The 18,269-nt window shown below is 45.7% G+C and overlaps 1 protein-coding gene across 3 annotated transcripts in view; it reads right to left on the bottom strand.

Annotated features, from left to right (window-relative positions):
• GALR3 (galanin receptor 3) overlaps window positions 1–18,269 on the bottom strand; it is a 333,989-nt gene that overhangs the window by 159,722 nt on the left and 155,998 nt on the right. For all 3 annotated transcript variants that reach the window (XM_085601386.1, XM_085601388.1, XM_085601390.1), the window contains one exon: window positions 1,940–2,223. The gene's annotated coding sequence lies outside the window, so the exon portion shown is untranslated. The remainder of the gene's footprint in view (window positions 1–1,939; window positions 2,224–18,269) is intronic.

Raw genomic sequence — 18,269 nt, 5'->3', positions numbered from 1 at the left:
CTCAAATACCCTTACCCTCCACAACTATTTCTATGTTGAATAGGTATGGGGAAATAGGTCCCACATCCTATCTATTCAAATGAATTGGTGTAATTCTTTTGCAAGAATAGACCATGATGATTCACTATGTTGAAAGATATAAATAAATGCAAATCAAAGCTCTGGTAATGTGCAGGACTTCAGTGTTTGAGATTGTGACCAGCTAAACGGCAACTAAGGGCCAGATGCACAAAACGATTTAACTGGGCTGCCTGCTCCCCTCTGTTTTCTCAAATGGAAAACGTTTTTCTTTAATCTAGTACCTGTTCCTTTAAGGAACAAGAGCTGCTTTAAAAACAAGCATTTGCAATGCAATAGGTCTCGCATTTACACGAGTTCGAGCTATTGACCTTGCAGATGACAATGCCTTTTATTTTTGTTTTTAAAACCTAAATGAAAGGCATGTCATTTACAATACTAATAGCTTAAACTCGCGTAAATGCGAGACCTATTGCATTGCAAGTGCTTGTTTTAGAGAAGGTTTGCATATGACCACAAAAACAAGACCGCTTCGTGTTCTCTCACTGAGTACTCCGGGGGGAACGATGTGCACTGGCTACATACCTACACTTCCTTTCTGCTAAACTGTTCATTACGTATTCAACTTTTGTAACTAATCAAAACAGTCTCTCTGCTTCTTACAGCATTCAAGTTTATTCTGATTGTTTAGCCATCTAAAAGAAAAACTAACTCATACTTTCACATGTCACAGGGAGAGGCATGTTCCTACTCCTCTGAAAACGCTGCTCTGTAATTTGCAAGCATGCACCAAAGATGTGACTATTCGGGGCAGATCAAGGTCATTGTCCTAGCGTGCACCACATCACTCCTTTATTGGGTGGTTTCAGTGGAAGCCAGGTCAAAACAAGCATTTGCAATGCAATTGGTCTCACATTGGTGAACGTTACAGCTATTGGCGTTGTAATTGAGAACGGTTCTGACTTTTGTTTAGTGGTATGCACGCATTTAACATTGCTGGGCAAGCTACTTAATTTCTCGAAGACATTAAAACCAACTCAACGTTAACTATAGCAATTTGTTTCTATGTACGAGGCTAAACACAAGCCAGAACACCAACAGTCCACATGTGGTACAACACAGAACAGCAGCTTGCTTTTCTAGGAGTATCATCCCTGGAGCTTTTTTATTGCAATTGGAAAGGCTGATATTACCCTCTCCGGTATCCAAAAACAGTTATTCTACGATTTATAATTTATTCTTCTGATGTAAGATAAATAATATATGAGTAATGTTTCCAAACAGTTAATCGCTACTGTGCTATAAATGAAAGAATATCTGTACCAGTTGAAAGGAAAGCGATAGTCCTCTGAAGTTGATGCGTCCCTTCCCTGATGTCATTGGAGCAGTAACGTATTCAAAGCTCTCAGACTGGTAAACTGTCAGCATAAAAACAGATGTGGATAGGGCTGGTTGGCACCACAGCCTGGAGGCTGAACTCGCATCTCTTTTATGCAGTCAGTTTACCACTCTGAGAGCCTTGAATACATTACTGCTCCGTTGCCATCGGGGAAGTGACGCATCGACTTCAGAGGACTATTGGCAGCCCCTGGGCAGGAAGCAGTTTTCATTGGTTTATGCCGTTAACGTGGAAACAGACACAGGGCAAGAATGGCCACGTAATGGAATGTGAATGTTCTCGTCTACACAAGGCGACCATGTGTAAGGGACCCCATGCGATTCAGTTCATAGGTGGCTTAACGTTTGGAAAGATGTCGGGGAAGAATTTACAATAATTCGTGAATATACACTTAAACAATCAATTTTGAGGGTTTGTAACACATTTCTATTCAGTGTATGAACTGTCAACCAGTTTGGTGTTAATAATAATTGGCAAATAGTGCAATATTCATTATTATTAAAATAGTATACAAATGAATACCTGTTATACAGAGTGTTTTGCTCTTTACGATACCCAGTCTTCATAACGAGCCATGGTGAGACTGTGGAGGGTCATTGTCATTTCCTGGTCTTTTCCCTCGTGTTTCAGCAAGAAAGGAGAATGTTTTCATCATGTGACATGTGGGTGAGCTGGCAGCTTCAGAAGCAAAGAAGTACACTCAGCCGCCCACATTGGAGTCATAGTATAATGTGACGACCTTCTTACAGCGGTCACTCTGTTAAGAAGCCGCACGCCACAAACACAGTCAGGTAATCCACCAATTTCTAGAAAACAAAACCACTCAGGTAGCAAAGTTTGAAACCAAGAAGGAAAAGTGAGGGAAGCATGTTATATAAATTCTTTAATACTTTAAAATGCAATATTGTAGAAACCTACCTTGATACTCGTCAGTAGCTTCTCCTGTGTGAAGGTCAAACCTGCTCTAAAATTGAGAGTGGATTCTTTTGTGCCGTCTTATTGCCAATGAAACGTTCCTTTTTTGAATATGGCCGAAGATGTAAGTGAAATGTACCCAGTGACAGTCCTCATGGGAGGATACAAAAGTCCAACAGGAGGGACTCCTAGGCGTATTTGCCACACAACAGCTAGCATTTCCAACGGACAGAAAGAGGAACCAATTAAAAAGATGGGCGGTCCTCCAAATGCATACTCTAAATACAGCATGTTTCGAAGAGACAGCGCATGCGCTGCCTAGGCGAGACCTAAAAATTGTGCAGTACCAAGGGAAGAAGCACATTCACCTAAGCTGAGGATATAGCTGCAGTGATATCTCCCTATGCATCCCTTCCTAGGTAGCACACTGGTAGTTTGCATCCTGAGAGTTGTCTGCCCTGTGAATATGATGGCAGGATAGCGTGGGCGCAGAGGCAAAAGTGGGCTCCCTGTTGCATAGCACAATGTACAATGAAATCGAGAAAGCTCGAAATGTGCATCCTTGCGATCAGTATCACACATAGGGGACTAACTAGAGTCGGAGAACATTCTGTGACATGAAAGAGCTCCCAGGAGCAAAGAAATGATGTAAATGCCCATTGTGCCCCCTTGCTGTTTCTGTTATATGGTCCCAGATACTTACTAGTCTCAGCATTTTCTCCTTGATTCAAGTATGACATGTAACATACATTTGCCACCGATATTTTGTTGCTGCCCGAATTTGGAAGGAGTACACATTTTCGTAATTAACCCTTCTTATTACAAGGAAATTATACTCTTGTCAAAGTTAATGATTATGCATGCCCTAACTATGAATAGATAACAAATCAGAGGTATGTCACATGGGGAAGACCCCAGTGGCACCATCTTTCGTTTGACTCCACTCCACATAATCTAACCAAACACACAGTGAAAGTCCCTCTAGCCCATTTTCATGGTACACCTATCACCAGACTTGCAGCCCATTGGTAGTCTGGCGCCACCTTCCTTCTAAGACATCAACAGTCTAGTCCTTCCCTTGACTGATTGTGTTACCCCGCCACCCCTCCCATCCATTCCATCTCCCATTGTGACTCTGACCCGTACGCTTTCTGTATTACAGAATGTGCAGTTCAAAAATCTGAAGTCCCTTCTCCAATCCCAACAAGCATTGGCATAGCCAATAGGTCTCGCCTTTGGGACCTTATAAGTATTTAATCATGCAGCACAATATCCTTGGTGCAACATCAACTATTGCATGGCTAAACACTTATAATGTCCCAAAGGCGAGATCTATTGGCTATGCCAATGCGTGTGTTTTTTTTTACTTTAGCCGCACAGCATCATCGCACTGCATCATGGCCAACAGGTCACAAAGGCAAAACATCTTGACCTTGCCAAATGCTTGTTTCCTCTCACCTTGCATGCTTTTACATTGTCTCTCCTATTCCTGTTTTCCTTTCTCGAACCTCGCATGCATTAGCACTGGTGAAGTCAGAGTACAGAAGAACGAGCTTTACATGCGAGATTATTATGAACTTGGTATGATCGCACTACAGCGTGCAAGGGCCGGAGGCACCACATGAGGGCACGCAAAGAGCAGTGTGGGGCGTTTGAGTGACAAGCCCAACTTTGTCCAATGGCAACCTGTCCCATGTGGAAGAAGGCAGGTACACGGAGTGCAGTGACTGTCATCGCTTACAGCATAACTTGCAAGCCAGCAGGTGGTGGTACTACTGTAAATCGAGTCGCCACACAGTTGAGTATATATTGTGCTATTCAAGGCTTCAGCAGGAATTAAGATCAGATTTAAGACCTATACCAGGAGTTCCAGGAATTACCCTTATGGGGAAAGCAAATGAACAGGGTATTGTTCTCCATGATGGAGACTTATTACACCAGTATGGGGCAGCTAGAGCATCTACCTGTAAGTGGCAGACAGGCCCAGATAGCCGGAAAGCCACAGACTAGGTGGGAAGATAATGTAAATAAGACAGGTTTGGCTTTAATATTCTCTCCCTCATCTGATATCTGGTCATATACCCGTCGAGGGTCAGAGGTTTTGCGACGTTTATCAGAGAATATGTTTATAACGTGTTGTTCACATAGAGGGAATCATATGGGGGAGGGAGATACATTTCAAATTACAACACGGATTGGACAAATCAGGCATGTCTTGGAAAATGATGGAACTAGCAAAGAACCAGATACATATTCTTGTATCCTTCCTTATGGAAAAATAATTAAAGGAAGCATAAAAATGCATTTAAAAAAAAGTTAATATTTCATTATATACGTAATCCTAGCGGCTATACCAGGAAGATGGTGGGCAACAGAGGAAAACCATCTGCTGACGCAGCTACCAGTGAACTGGCAAACAGTGCAAAGGAACATTCCGGAAGTAGGAAAGCAAAAGTTGGTGAGGGAACATAAGTAACCCAGAGTGTGAGAAATTAAACAACTGAAGGACCTAAAGGGTATATAAATAAAAGGAGCAGTCGTCTTTTTACAAGCTTACCACTGAATTCGACAAGAAAAGCTTTTACGTGTCGACAAGTACACCGCAGAACAATATTTCAATCCATTTTCCTTTGTTACCAAACTCACAGAAGTGTTTTGTTTAAAATATCCTTCACCTAGAAATGTCAAACCCTTTAGAAGAACGAACTTTTTTTAGCCCTTTTGGTGCTTGCAAAAAAAACCTGAAAACTGCTTAGAGCGGAAATGCGAGTCTCTTTTCACTGTCCTTTTACGCACGTTTTTGTCCATCTGTTGAATTTCTTGCTTGGAATAACAAAAAATAATAACTTAAATAAAAGGAAATCGGATTTAAACAGTAATGTCAAAACTAAAAGATGGCACAAAGGAACGTGTTAATGTAACAATAAAGGTTTTAAACGAAGGGTAATAAAATTAAAAGAGAAAAGGATCAGGTAAACAATGTGCACATAAAGGCCTAGGCCCATTTCCGGCAGTCTCTGTCCCACAAGAGCGGTGCAGTGTGCACATAAAGGTCTAGGCCCACTTCCGGCAGTCTCTGGCCCACAAGAGCAGTGCAGTGTGCACATAAAGGCCTAGGCCCACTTCCGGCAGTCTCTGGCCCACAGGAACGTGAAGTGTGCACATAAAGGCCTAAGTCCACTTCTGGCAGTCTCTGGCCCACAAGAGCGGTGCAGTGTGCACATAAAGGCCTAGGCCCACTTCCGGCAGTCTCTGGCCCACAAGAATGGTGCAGTGTGCACATAAAGGCCTAGGCCCACTTCCGGCAGTCTCTGGCCCACAAGAACGGTGCAGTGTGCACATAAAGGCCTAGGCCCACTTCCAGCAGTCTCTGGCCCACAGGCTGTGTGCACTTGGTTTTGATGCCAGGGTTCAAGTGATGTCAGTATTATTAACTAAAGGTCCAAACTTATTAGACTAGAGTGTAAAATAAAGACTGAAAACGGACAGATCATAAACATCTCAAGAGGAGCTATCAGCTGTGCGTTCCCTGTTCAGAAAGCAAGATGTCTGAGCTTATCAGGCTAGAGGTCCACTGATGGAGATCAGGACTTATGCACACTGTGACTGTGATTAGGGCGTCACATTGAGAAAGCAAGGGACGCTGCAGATCAGGACTGAGGCACATTAGGAGTAAGTGCGGCTAAGCACTGAAATAGTTGGTGAGCTGCCAGATTTAGTCGCAAATGCCGAACTGCCTGTGGGTCAAAGTATACAAGTAGAAGAGGTAGGATACAGATCAGAAGTGAGGAAGAAAATGCACTTCTCAGCCCACTACCCTGCTGAACAGATATAGCTGCACGGGTGCAGAGGCTTGCAAACATGGCCAGCATGTAGCCCTGCGATGCTCTTTAGCACCAAGTTGACATTTTGTGAGAGGAGCTCCTTCCTTCCCTGGGAAGAACTAGTTGCGTATGTGGACGCTCGAAGGGCAAATGTAGTGACACTGAAGGGGGAAATATAGCAACAGCCCTCTTTTAATGTACCATAAAGGAAAGAGGTGACTAAAAATACCTCTACGGATAGGAGGAGCCAAAATATGCGGAAGAAAACAACTCAAGTTACATAGTGGGACGTGCAAAAAAAAAGAGAGAAAAGTAACGCAGATGGCCAAAACCAGCTTCCCACTAATAAAATTACTAGTACACAATTTAACATAAAATATCACAACGCACACAATGAGTGAAACATATCTGTGCACATTTATAAATATAAAAAATGCCGTATAATTTTTAACTTCAGTTTGTGTCTCAGAACAAAAAGATGAGAACGGCCTACAGTGCTATGGACACAATGTAATAACATGACAAATAAAGGGCGGGCTACAATGCACCCTTTCTAGGTACTTTATTCATATACATGTTAACGTGTCAGAATCAAAGGGAACTGTAATGTAAACAAGCGCACGCCTCGCGCTGAAAGTAAAAAAAAAAAAAAAGCCGCGCAGGCTGCAGCGGGAGAGAGAGGCACAGGGGTGAACCCGCGAGTGGTGCGCGCATGCTGGGGAGAGCTCTTTTTCAAAGCACATACTCTTGCTTGTGGCGCGCCGCTGCGCACTCCCGCAAGGCGTATGCCACCACAAGCACAAGTATGTGCTTTGAAAAAGAGCTGCACGACAGCTAAAGGTCTCCTAAGCAGCGCATGCGTGCTGCGTAGGCGAGACCTAAAAACGTCACATGGCACAAGAAGCGGGTGCAAACATCCATTATGCTTCGGGGCACTTTGTTCAATATTCTCAAAAAATTGCACATCTTGCGCCACGATCTTCCTCTCAGCCCATTCTCAATGTGTCTTGTCCCCAGCCTAACATCTGTAGGCTGTGCATTCAGATGCTTTGGATGCACTGTGCATGTTAAAATTATTGCCCACATCTGGTGTCCACTGCAGTGCTTGTCGCAGGTGAGTCGTATGGGGTGCTGCATAATTTATTTTTCTCCCCTAGAAAGTCTGTGCTGGTGTGGTCATCTGAGCTGAAGAGCCTCACTCAGACTCTGAGACACATCCTCGTCAAAAGGGACAGGTTTATGAGCTCTTTGCAAAGTACCTTCATAGATTACCTGTACGCATGTTCAAGGGTTGGGAGCACCATCTCAGCACATCTCCACCTAAGCACCACTTCAACATCACTGAGCATCAGTGCATTACCATCTTAGCTATCACTCAGCACCACCACAGCAACACTCAGAACCACGTCACCATCACTCAACACCAGCACAGCACCACCTGAGCACCACCTCAGCATCACTCAGTACCAGCACAGCACCACTTGAGCACGACCACAGCATGAGTGCAGCACCCTCCTCAGCACCAACTTCGCACCAGCACAGTACCATCTCAGCATCAGCACAGCACCAGTCAGCATCACTCAGCACTACTTCAGCACCAGTCAGCACCTTTGTAGCACCACCTGAGCAACACCACAGCACCACAACAGTACCAGCACAGCATCATGTCAGCATCAGCGCAGCACCACCTCAGCGCTAGCGCATCAGTGCTGAACCATCTGAGCACCGATTCACTACCTGCGCAGCACCACCTTAGCATCAGTGCAGCACCCTCAGCATGAGCGTACCACCTCAGCACCACCTGAGCACCAGTACAGCACCAGTACAGCACCACAACCTCCGCATCACTCAGAGCCACTACAGCGTCACTCACCACCACCTCAGCACCAGCATCTCCTCAGGACTAATTAGCACTACCACAGCATCATTTTAGCACCACCTGAGCATCAGCACAGCACCACAATCTCAGCTTCACTCAGAGCCACTACAGCTTCACTCACCACCACCTCAGCACCAGCATCTCCTCAGGATTAATTAGCACGACCACAGCACCATTTTAGCACCACCTTAGCATCAGCTCAGCACCACCTCCGTATCAGTGCACCACCACCAGTGCAGCATCAACTCAGCACCACCACAGCATCCGCGTAGCACCAGTGCAGCACAACCTCAGCATCAGCGCAGCATTACCTCGGCATCAGTGCAGCACCATCTGAGCACCAGCGCAGGACTAGTACAGCACCACCTCACTATGAGCCCAGCACCCTCAGCATCAGTGCAGCACCACCACAGCATCAGCACCACTCAGGGCAACCACAGCTTCACTTAGCACCACCTCATTACCAACGCAGCATCTCCCCAGCAATACCACAGCACTACCTATGCATCAGAACAACATCCCCTCTGCATCAGTGCGCCACCAGCGCATTTACAGCATCAGCACCACTACCACACCCACCTCAGCATGTCTCTGCACCATCACAGCATCATTTATCACCTCAGTACCTCTCAGCACCACCTGAGCCCCATGTCTGCACAAGCACATTACACCTTAATACCACCTCAGCATCACTCAGCACAGCACCACCACCACAACAGCGCCACCTCAGTCTCAGCGCAGCACCACCTGAGCATTAACCAACACCACATCTGCACCAGCACATCTTTGCAGCAGCACATTAGCACCATCACAGCACAACTTCTGCTCTACATCAGCACTGACTCAGCACCACCTCAACATCACCACCTCAGCATCCACACAGCACCAACTCTGCAATAGCGAAGCACCACCTCAGCACCACTAGAGCGCCACCTCAACATCTTTGGCACCACCTCGGCACCAGCGCAGCAGCACCTCAGAACTAGTGCAGCACCACCTCAGCATCAGCACAGTACCTCCTCCGCATCAGTGCGCCAGCACAACACCACCTCAGCACCAGCGCAGTCCCACCACAGCATCAGCGCAGCACCACATCAGCACCAACGCAGCACTACCTCAACAGCAATGCAGCACCACTTCAGCATTAGCGCAGCACCACTCCACCACAAGCACAGCATCACCGACACCTCAGTATTACTCACCACCACCGGAGTACCACCTCTGGCACCAGCACATCACATCCACAGCATCACTCAGCACCACCGCATCACCTCCTCAGGGCGACCACTACCTGAGCATCATTCAGCATCACCACCTCATGACCAATCAGCAACAGCGCAGCACCACCTCAGCATCAACCAGCACCACATCTGCACCACTTCAGCATCACCGCAGCACCAGTGCAGGAGCACCTTAGTGACACCACAGCATCACTTCTGCTACACCTCAGAACCAGAGCAGCACCACCTCAGCATCCGTGCATCACCACTTCAGCACCGCAACAGCACAGGACCACCTCAGCACTACCACCTCAACACCACTCAGCGCCAGCTCAGCACAACTTCAGCATCACATCAACGCCAGAGCACCACTTCAGCTATGGCGCAACGCCACTTTAGCTCCAGCACAGCACCACCTCTGCACCATCTCAGCTGTGAAGTTCATTGACACCATTTCGGAGACCGGCAGACTATGGACACTGGTCTTTAGTGGTATGCAGCAGACTTGGCCATTAAAGGCTATGCATCCAGTCAGGTATTGTGAATTGTGCGGCGGTGTTGAACTGGTGAGAGTCTAATTCGAATCACTTTCAGTTAAGCACATCGTAATAAAATCTACATTGATGAAAGGATCTTGGAATGAACATGAAGAATAGTTTGTGGGTAAAGCAATGTGGCAACATTTGTTATTTGTACACTATTTTAACGACCTGTGCTCAAGAAACACACAACAGCTACACACCTTACAACAAAAGGGATGTTATTTCTCTGATATTGTGAATTAGATTCCAAATCCCTCGGTTTTGTTCCCTTATTCAAAGCATATACATCTGCAGTCAACTGACCTCAATGTCATGTGTGTCTTTCAAGCAGTCCTAATTTTTTCAGAAACTCAAACTAAGCCACAGTTTTGTGATGGAGCAACTGAAACTACAAGTCCCAACATGCTCAGTGTTTTTGACGCAAAGCCACGACTGGCAGATCACAGTCCTGGCATTTGGGCATGTCCACAGCTATGTCCCTCTTATAAGTTAGGTATTTATTTCTAGTCTAGGCATGAAAGTCTTAAGCATCTTATGCTCACCACAACATAGTACATTTCAAAATCCCTTCCTGTGCGATGTCATTTAAGGTTTTATGCAGAGTTGAAAATATGGCTGAAGGGCAAGTCAAGTGAGAGATGCTGAGTAAGGTTTTCTTTTCCTGTTTTTTAAAGCCTAGATGCCTTTCATTTTAAGTTCAGGGGTGCACATTGAAAAATGCAAACTGACAAGAATGTGTAAAACATTATATACTATTATGTTTCACATTGTCTAGCAAGGTCTTGATTATGTTCTAAGCATCTTTTAGACAGTCCACGCTCATCAATTACTTAGACAATAATCATTCTGAACAATGTGGTGCTTCTTTTGTGAGGGTTATTGAAGACCTAGGCTAGACCAAAAAACGTTTGTGCTGTGTTTGTTATACGTTTCATTTGTTGTAGGTTTCCTCCCTATGTATTTTAATAAAAGCCTGTAACACAGTATAACAATACATACATTTTTATTTATTTTAAAATATTTAATCTCAGTGAATTAACAACAATTCATTGAGGAAAAGTTAGTTCGATTCACATTTAAAAAAACAAAAAAAAAACTTCTAGAGTGACATTGTGTTACAGAAGTGTTCATGACTGGCTCCACCGTCAGTAATTGTATTGTCTCATAAAAATATGGTTTGCTAGTGCGAATTAAATGAGCATATTATGCAACTTCACTATTTTTTTTTGCTTCTTTACTTTGAGAGAAGTCATAGGTCAGGTCTCATACTTTTTAGGTTTTGCCTGAAATAGTGCGCTCACTGCCACTTGAAAGACACTTTGCTAGCTTACAGTGGGCTTAGAGCCCGCCCATCACTTCCCATTGATTGCTCTCAATTGTTTGAGCTTCTTTGGGCAGTGTGCGCCAGTTTCACTTCCTCTTCTTGTGTTTGACGCTCCCCTGGAGCATTGGCCAAAGTGCTTGTGTCCTTTCACTGCCTGCGTTTTCTAGGCTGCCTTTTCTTTCTGTTGAAGACTGCATGTGTTTTCAGGCTCTCTTTATAATGTGCTGCCATGCTCTCTCAGTGTCGCTCTCTATTCACCGTGACCTCCCCTAACTCTCGCCTTTGAGCTTAAATGTCCCCTGCAGCACTCTCTCACCAGTGTCCTTGCGGCCCAAACCTGTGATAATTTTCGCCTCTCGCGCGTGTGCCTCTGTGCCCTTCCCACTCCACATGTTGCTTTTGTTCATGCCCTGCTTTCCTCCGTGTTGCTGCCCTTCCACTCCTCTCCCTGACCATGTTGGTGCCCTCCCAGGCCCGCTACCGAACCCGATTAACACATTTTTAAAAACAGGATTACGTGGCCGCAGGGCAAGAAAAAACATTGGAAGCACCAATAAGTCTCTAATGCAAGACCTATTGGCTTTCTCAATGTCTGTTTTTAAATGCAGCCCATTTTCCTTAAATGAAACAAAACTGCCTTTAAAAACAAAAGTTTGAGTGTTTTTTTAAAGCTTGTTTGACAGGTAGCAGTGGTCTCTGACCCACTGACTTCTCCCCAACAATTATTTTTTCATATTCACTAAAGGTGTCAAAGGGACCCCTTACCCTTTTGTGACTGTATTACCATCCTAACTCGGAGTGTGTAACTTTTCAATGTTTTGCAACTGGATTACTGTCGCAAAACAGTGATACATCCCTTAATGAATCGCTATTTGGAAAGGACACTGTAGGAAGGTGGATATCTGACTATGGTTACCCCCAATTTTTTGCCTAGTGTCTAGCTGGTTTTTCGACTTAGTAGGCCTGAGATCCTGCCATTCAGGGTCTCAGCCTGTCTGCTCTCTCTCTAACATGGACTCCATGTACCCTAGGTACATAACCCATTGGAACTAGATCACCCTGTGAGCCCCTGTACCAGTGTACACTAGGTACCCAGGGCATTGGTGTATCTAAGGCCTACCAGGGACTGAAGCATGTATTGTGCCACCCCTGGACTGGCCTAACAAATTTGACACAACTGGCTGATCACTCAGCTGGGGTAAGTTGGTGTAACCACCTCTTACTTAGGTGTAGTATACCTATACCTAACCTTAAATGGGACACATGTTAACCTATAAGTCACTCCTATGGCAGGCCTTAACAATCCTGAAGGCAGAGTGCTTGGTTCCATGTGAGATGGTGCTCTGGCATGAGCTGAGCCTGTCTGCAGTGGTCGGAACAACTTCCTTCTACCGTTTCCAGATATCGCCATACCATATACTCTTGAGTGCATTATGAACCTCGCGGTTAAATGCTATCTTTGGTTTGGCTTTATCAAAACATGTCGAGTAAGGTGTCATACGAATTGGAATACTAACCCCTCGCCAATTCTGGCGACGGGGTTAGCATTCCACCCTTCTAGAGGGACACGACATGTACAGTACCTGAAACCCGGGTAAGATCAGGCATAGCCTCAGCTCCACAAAATGGATGCTGCCACCACAGACACAAGTCTGCCCTCCTGCTGCTGGGAGTCCTTCCAGCTTGGGAGACGTGGACAAAGGGTTTCCTGCCAGGGGAGGTGCGTGCACCACCCCAGACAGGATTTTGTGTATTGGTCAGGTAGGGCTTGAATGGAATCAGACATGCCTGAGGCTCACAAGGAGCCTCGGTGCATATGCCAGTTCAAACCGGTCCTGGGGCACACCAGCCCCGGACCTGGGGCGAGCTGGACAAAGGATTGGGGGTGTAACCACCCCCCTTCCTGGTCCCACCCTTAGGGAGGGACCTAGCAGGTAGTCCGGCCCCTAGAATCCGCTTAAAGGTAGGAGCTGTGTCCTAAGACTTCAGACATCCTGGAATCAACTTACTACAAAGAAGAAGACGGGAACTTCGACGCTCTGCTGCACAGAGGACAGAAGGAAATCTCCCCTATGGTCAGGGAGTGACCATCTTGCTAACGCAAGCACCAACCAGCTACTCGACGTCTGCTTTGCCGCCGCCTCCTGCCGGAGCCCGAGCCCAGAGCCCGACAAGACCTGGACCTCCAGACCTCTCACCGCCCGATCCACAGTCCCTGCAAAGAAGGAACCCGTGGAGGCACCGAGACACGTGGAGCCAGCCATCTTGAAAGACCCACGACAAGCTGCAAGCGTGACAACAGAGGCTCCCTCCAAGTTGTGCTTTGGGTCCTGAGAAGCCCAACACCCGAGCAGCATCTGCACCAAAGGTGAGTCCTCCAGCATCTCCACAATCTGCGTGGGGCCCCTCTGCACTTTGCATCGCGACGCGCCTGCCCGGTCCCTGGCCCGTTGGCTGGTGGCCATTTTGGCGACGAACCTTGAAAACTACGATGCTGGTCTGGTTGCTCCAGACTGGCCCCTGCTGCCCTCCAAAGGAGCAGCCCCTCTGACCTTGCAGGTCAGAACAATCAGCTTTCTTCATTTTTCACGACTCCTGCTTTTGCCAAGGCTTGTTTGCTTTCTTCGAGTCGCCGACACCGCCGACAGCGAGAGCCTGCGTGGGACAGCTCGTGAACCGACTCCTGGACGTTGTCGACCTTCAGGGACCACGTGGCTGCAGAGACAAGCTACACCTCATCACCTGTTTGCACCCGACATCGCCTGGTACCTACCTGGTGCCACGCCGGTCACAGGCTAGTGACTGTGAACACTGTCCCCTCTGCTTTCAGGTCTTCTACAACTCCGATCCACTCTTGGATCCACCGCATCTCTTCTGGACCGACCGCCTGCAGCATCTTTGTCATCAGGCTCCATTGAACAGATAGACGAAACCCGACGCACTTCGAGACCTATGCACCCGCTTCCTGTGGGTGAGGTAAAGCTGGCACTCTGGTGCCCAAGTGTAGAGAAACATCTCTAGTGTCTGTGTTTTAAGTCTTAAGTTCGTAGTCCATCCAGAAGACCCTTCTAGCAGTAACTTTTGAACTTTTACGCACCCATTGAAAACCTATGGGAGCCCGCGTGTAACTTTCCTCACTGCACACGCGACCCGTGGACCTCCTGGTCACTAACTGATGTTAGCTCCTTGTAGGCCCAGCGATTCTAGAGGCCCTAGGCCTTTTCCCTTTCCTGTTCGTGGTACTTATACCACTATTTTAGTATATGGTTTGAGTGGCCACCAGGGCCCATCCATATAAAGTGCAACTTCTGTATATTGTAATACTTTCTTGTTTAACGATTTGTGCTCCTGTGCTCATAAAGAGTCTAGGGGATACTTTGAGTAATAAATACATATATATTTTGAATATATATCTGTGTGGTGTCCTTTCATTGGTATAAAAGGGGGTTACATATGGTAAAACAGCCTGCTTAACACGCTTTAACGAGTTTAGCCTCAAAGACTGCTTAGCCTACGCTACCACTAGGGCAGCTAGTCCGAAAAGGTTGACTTACAACCACACCATAAGGGTTGCTTGGCATGGTACAAGGTGGTCACTTTAACTAGTGAACATCATATACCAGGCCAACTTCTCACAGACACCCTAAACATGCTCTGTCCAAATAGTGATTTGTTATGAGTTTCTAAACCCATTTTGCCATTCAGTAGCCTGTTACCAAATCGCAAAATGGGTTTAGTAGATAACAAATAGTCATTTTGAGGACACAAAACATGCAATTTTGTGAATTGCAGGTTTGCAACTGCAAAAGTGTTTTGTACATGAGGTCCCAAAATTCTTTACTTTAACACTGGGCATTTTACAAAAAGGATTCACCCTTCTATGGTCAGGAGCTTGGGGATCAATTACTTATTATTTTTCCTAAAATTCTACACATCAAAAACGTTTTGGTATTTTTCCTCACTCTGAGGACATCCGGGCTAAATGGTTTGTGACTGAAGATGCGGAGTGCTAGGAGAGGGATTTTATATGAGGCAGGGTAAACTGAATGTGTTTACTGCTCGCTCTTTTAACCCCTTGGCTGCGGCGCTGGGGGGGGTTTGGGGGCAGCGCGGTGGCGCTGTGCTCATGACGGAGCCACTCCGTCATGAGTCACGGTTGAGCTGTGCTCATGACGGAGTGGTTCCGTCACGACTCCGCCCACTGCGCTAATCGCCCGCACAGGCGGGGAATTAGCGCCGCGTGGGCGGAGCGGCGGCCAACGGCCGCAGCATGACGGAACCACTCCATCATGAGCACACGGCACCCGTGGCTCATGACGGAGTGGTTCCGTCATGAGCGGGGAAGGGGTTAAGTCGGATGGTGGCAGGAATCTGTGTTTTGTATGGTAAAAGGGATGAAAGATTTTGGAAGGGCCTTGATTATCTGCAGTTCTTAATGGAAAGGCGTTCAGTGAATGCTTCTCCCTCGACCCAGAGGTAGAAGCACAGGAACAAGCGTATCCCTTCAATATCCAATTATATTTTGGAACAGCTGATGAGCCCTTAGTCTGCCCTGGCTGACCCCTCCGCTGGATCTGGTCTCTGATTCACCTGGGGATGTCCCTCTCGGCACCAGCCTGACTTGATGTCCTCTCTTCTCTGTCCCCCTGTTCCCTTTTGTGTCCTGGAGTGCTTTTACTCTCTTTATTTATAGGCTTGGCTAAAGATGAACTTCGCTTGAATACACATCTTTTACTATGATTGGCCCCAGAGTATACTAACTCTGATAGGTCTGATAGGGAAATCAAAATTTACTTCTGATTAAGTTACATACTTCTGATAATTTGTAATTGATCTTCAGAGGTAGCTTCCAGCAAGAAACTCTCTTCGGTGTCCTTGTATCAACCTTAAAAAGTAATTAGTGTTGAACATAAAAACAATTCTACACCCAAACATCAAATTTTACATCGACATTAGTTCTTGGGTTACAACAATTTTAACTAAGATTCAAGAGTTTTATACACATGGTCTATGTGATAATATGTTGAGCTGTTCTTTTTTATAGTCAAACACTGACATGAATGTAACAGAACAGGATGCATCTTGACATATGTGCTGTCAGATAACCACTTATATGGCCCTTTCAATCAGGATTTATAAAGTGTGGCTAATCACCTGATAGGGTATCCGGGAGCTTGCAGGCCACGGAGGCTTATTCGAACAGCCAGGTCTTGAGGGCAATTCGGAACTCCAAAAGTGAGGTGATGGTCCAGAGGTGGGTGGTGAGGCTGTTCCAGGTCTTTGCTGCGATGTGGAAGAAGCGTCCCACCTTCTGCTTCGTCAGAAAACACCCCAACTTCCGCAAAGGCTTTATAAATATAAAATTAGATTTGGGCTCTGATGATCCCCTGCTCCACATTTTTAATTAGAGAGCTGCTGTCTGGAACTGGGTTCAAGCTGGGGTCTGGTGTATGGTTAATTCGAGGTTTTGATTCAGGAGTTTCCCCTCATGCTCATTTATCTTTTATTAAATCTCCAACTTTGCCCATAGAAAATTTTGCCAAAAGAAAATGTATTTGTTCAAAATCACGACTAATATCAGAGAGGGACTCTTGTCACTGAACCTCTCTAGTCCCTCTTTAAAATCCTACCAGGGGGCTGGAAAATACCTAGCTGGACCCTCAGCTAACAGTACCAATGGCGGCATGCTTCATCCTTGGCTCCTCCCACACAACCCTTAGTGAGTCTGGGTGTGCTCATTGCTGTTGATTAGCGGAGCTCTTTTTTGACGGAAAGATGGGATCTTGAATTTAAAACTGCCTGCAGGTTATCCCTATACTACTGGAATTGTTTCTTTATTTAGGGTACCCGTGGCAAGGTTAGAAACGTAAGTATATGTCACTTGAGTATACATCGTACTCCAACATCTAAGGTCGACATGTTTCAGCCATTCAAAGTCGCCTAACAAGGTTGAAAAAACCCATATGATCATATTTGGTGATTGTGAATGACTGAAAAACGTCGACCTTAGATGTTGGAGCACATTGTATATTCCAATGACGTCTAGTTATGTTTTAACCTTGCCAAGGGTACCCTGAATAAAGAAACAATACCAGTGGTATAGGGCCAACCGGCAACCATTTTTAAATTCAAGATCCAGTTGTTCCTTCAAAAGAGAGCTCTGCTAATCAACTTCATTGAGCCCACCCAAGCTCATCAGGGATATTGGGTGAGGACCCCAGGATGAAGCATGCCACCCGTGTTACTGGTGGGGGAGGGTTCTTTTATAAAAGAAACTAGGTATTCCCCATCCCCCACTGTAGGATTTAAAAGAGGGACTATAGGGGTTCAGTCACAAGAGTCCCCTCTCTGATGATAATGGTTGTTTTAACGTAGAAAGCGGACAGGACTCTTCAGTGTGGCCTCAAACGCCCCAATGTCTTTACTATGAGGTGTGTTTGTTCGGAATCAGCCACAAAGCCCAAAAGAAAAGTTATTCAAATATTGTCTATTGTAATTGTCTATGTGAGCGTAGTTTCAAAAAAATATCACCCCAATTAGAATCAATCAATAAATACAATTTACAATCAATGGCATGTTTGCAAAACAGATTAAAAGAAAACAAACCCTTTCTTTAAAACCGACTCCTTGAAATCAATGCCAAAGCTACGGACACTTTCTCAGATTCTACTGAGAATAGATAATTGAATGCGTGAAGAACAGTTCTCATCGCAGCTTGTATCAGTAGCAGTTTCAGAACTTCTTTTTTTGCAGGCAGAGTGGCTGGACATAATAAAATATGGGGCATCATCGGGATTTGTCGATCCACAAGTGCGTTGAATAAAGTTCCCTCCACTTCAATAACAGTCTCAACACAAAAAAGTTTTGCAAAATCGTGTTTGTGGTAATTAGGATAACTAGCATCACCAGTGCAATCCTTTCTTTTGTCTTGTCCACACAAAGGGCTTTTAAATTGTTATTAGAAGAAAAAGATAGCTTGATGGATTGCTCCTTTTTTTCTTTACTTTTTGTGAACTGCTATCATTTTCCGGTTAGAATTCTAGGGTCTAAGTTCTGCACATATTTAGAAAAGAAATTAACTAATTTCCGCTTCTCAGTGGGTGGTAATGCACTCACTCCCAAAGGTCTCCAAGACATTTAAGAGCCAC

Source organism: Triturus cristatus, chromosome 4_2 (genome assembly GCF_964204655.1).
Source record: "Triturus cristatus chromosome 4_2, aTriCri1.1, whole genome shotgun sequence".
Classification (NCBI taxonomy): Eukaryota; Metazoa; Chordata; class Amphibia; order Caudata; family Salamandridae; genus Triturus; species Triturus cristatus.
Note: the sequence above shows the minus strand (reverse complement) of the source record. Positions and strands in the feature narration are given on the sequence as shown.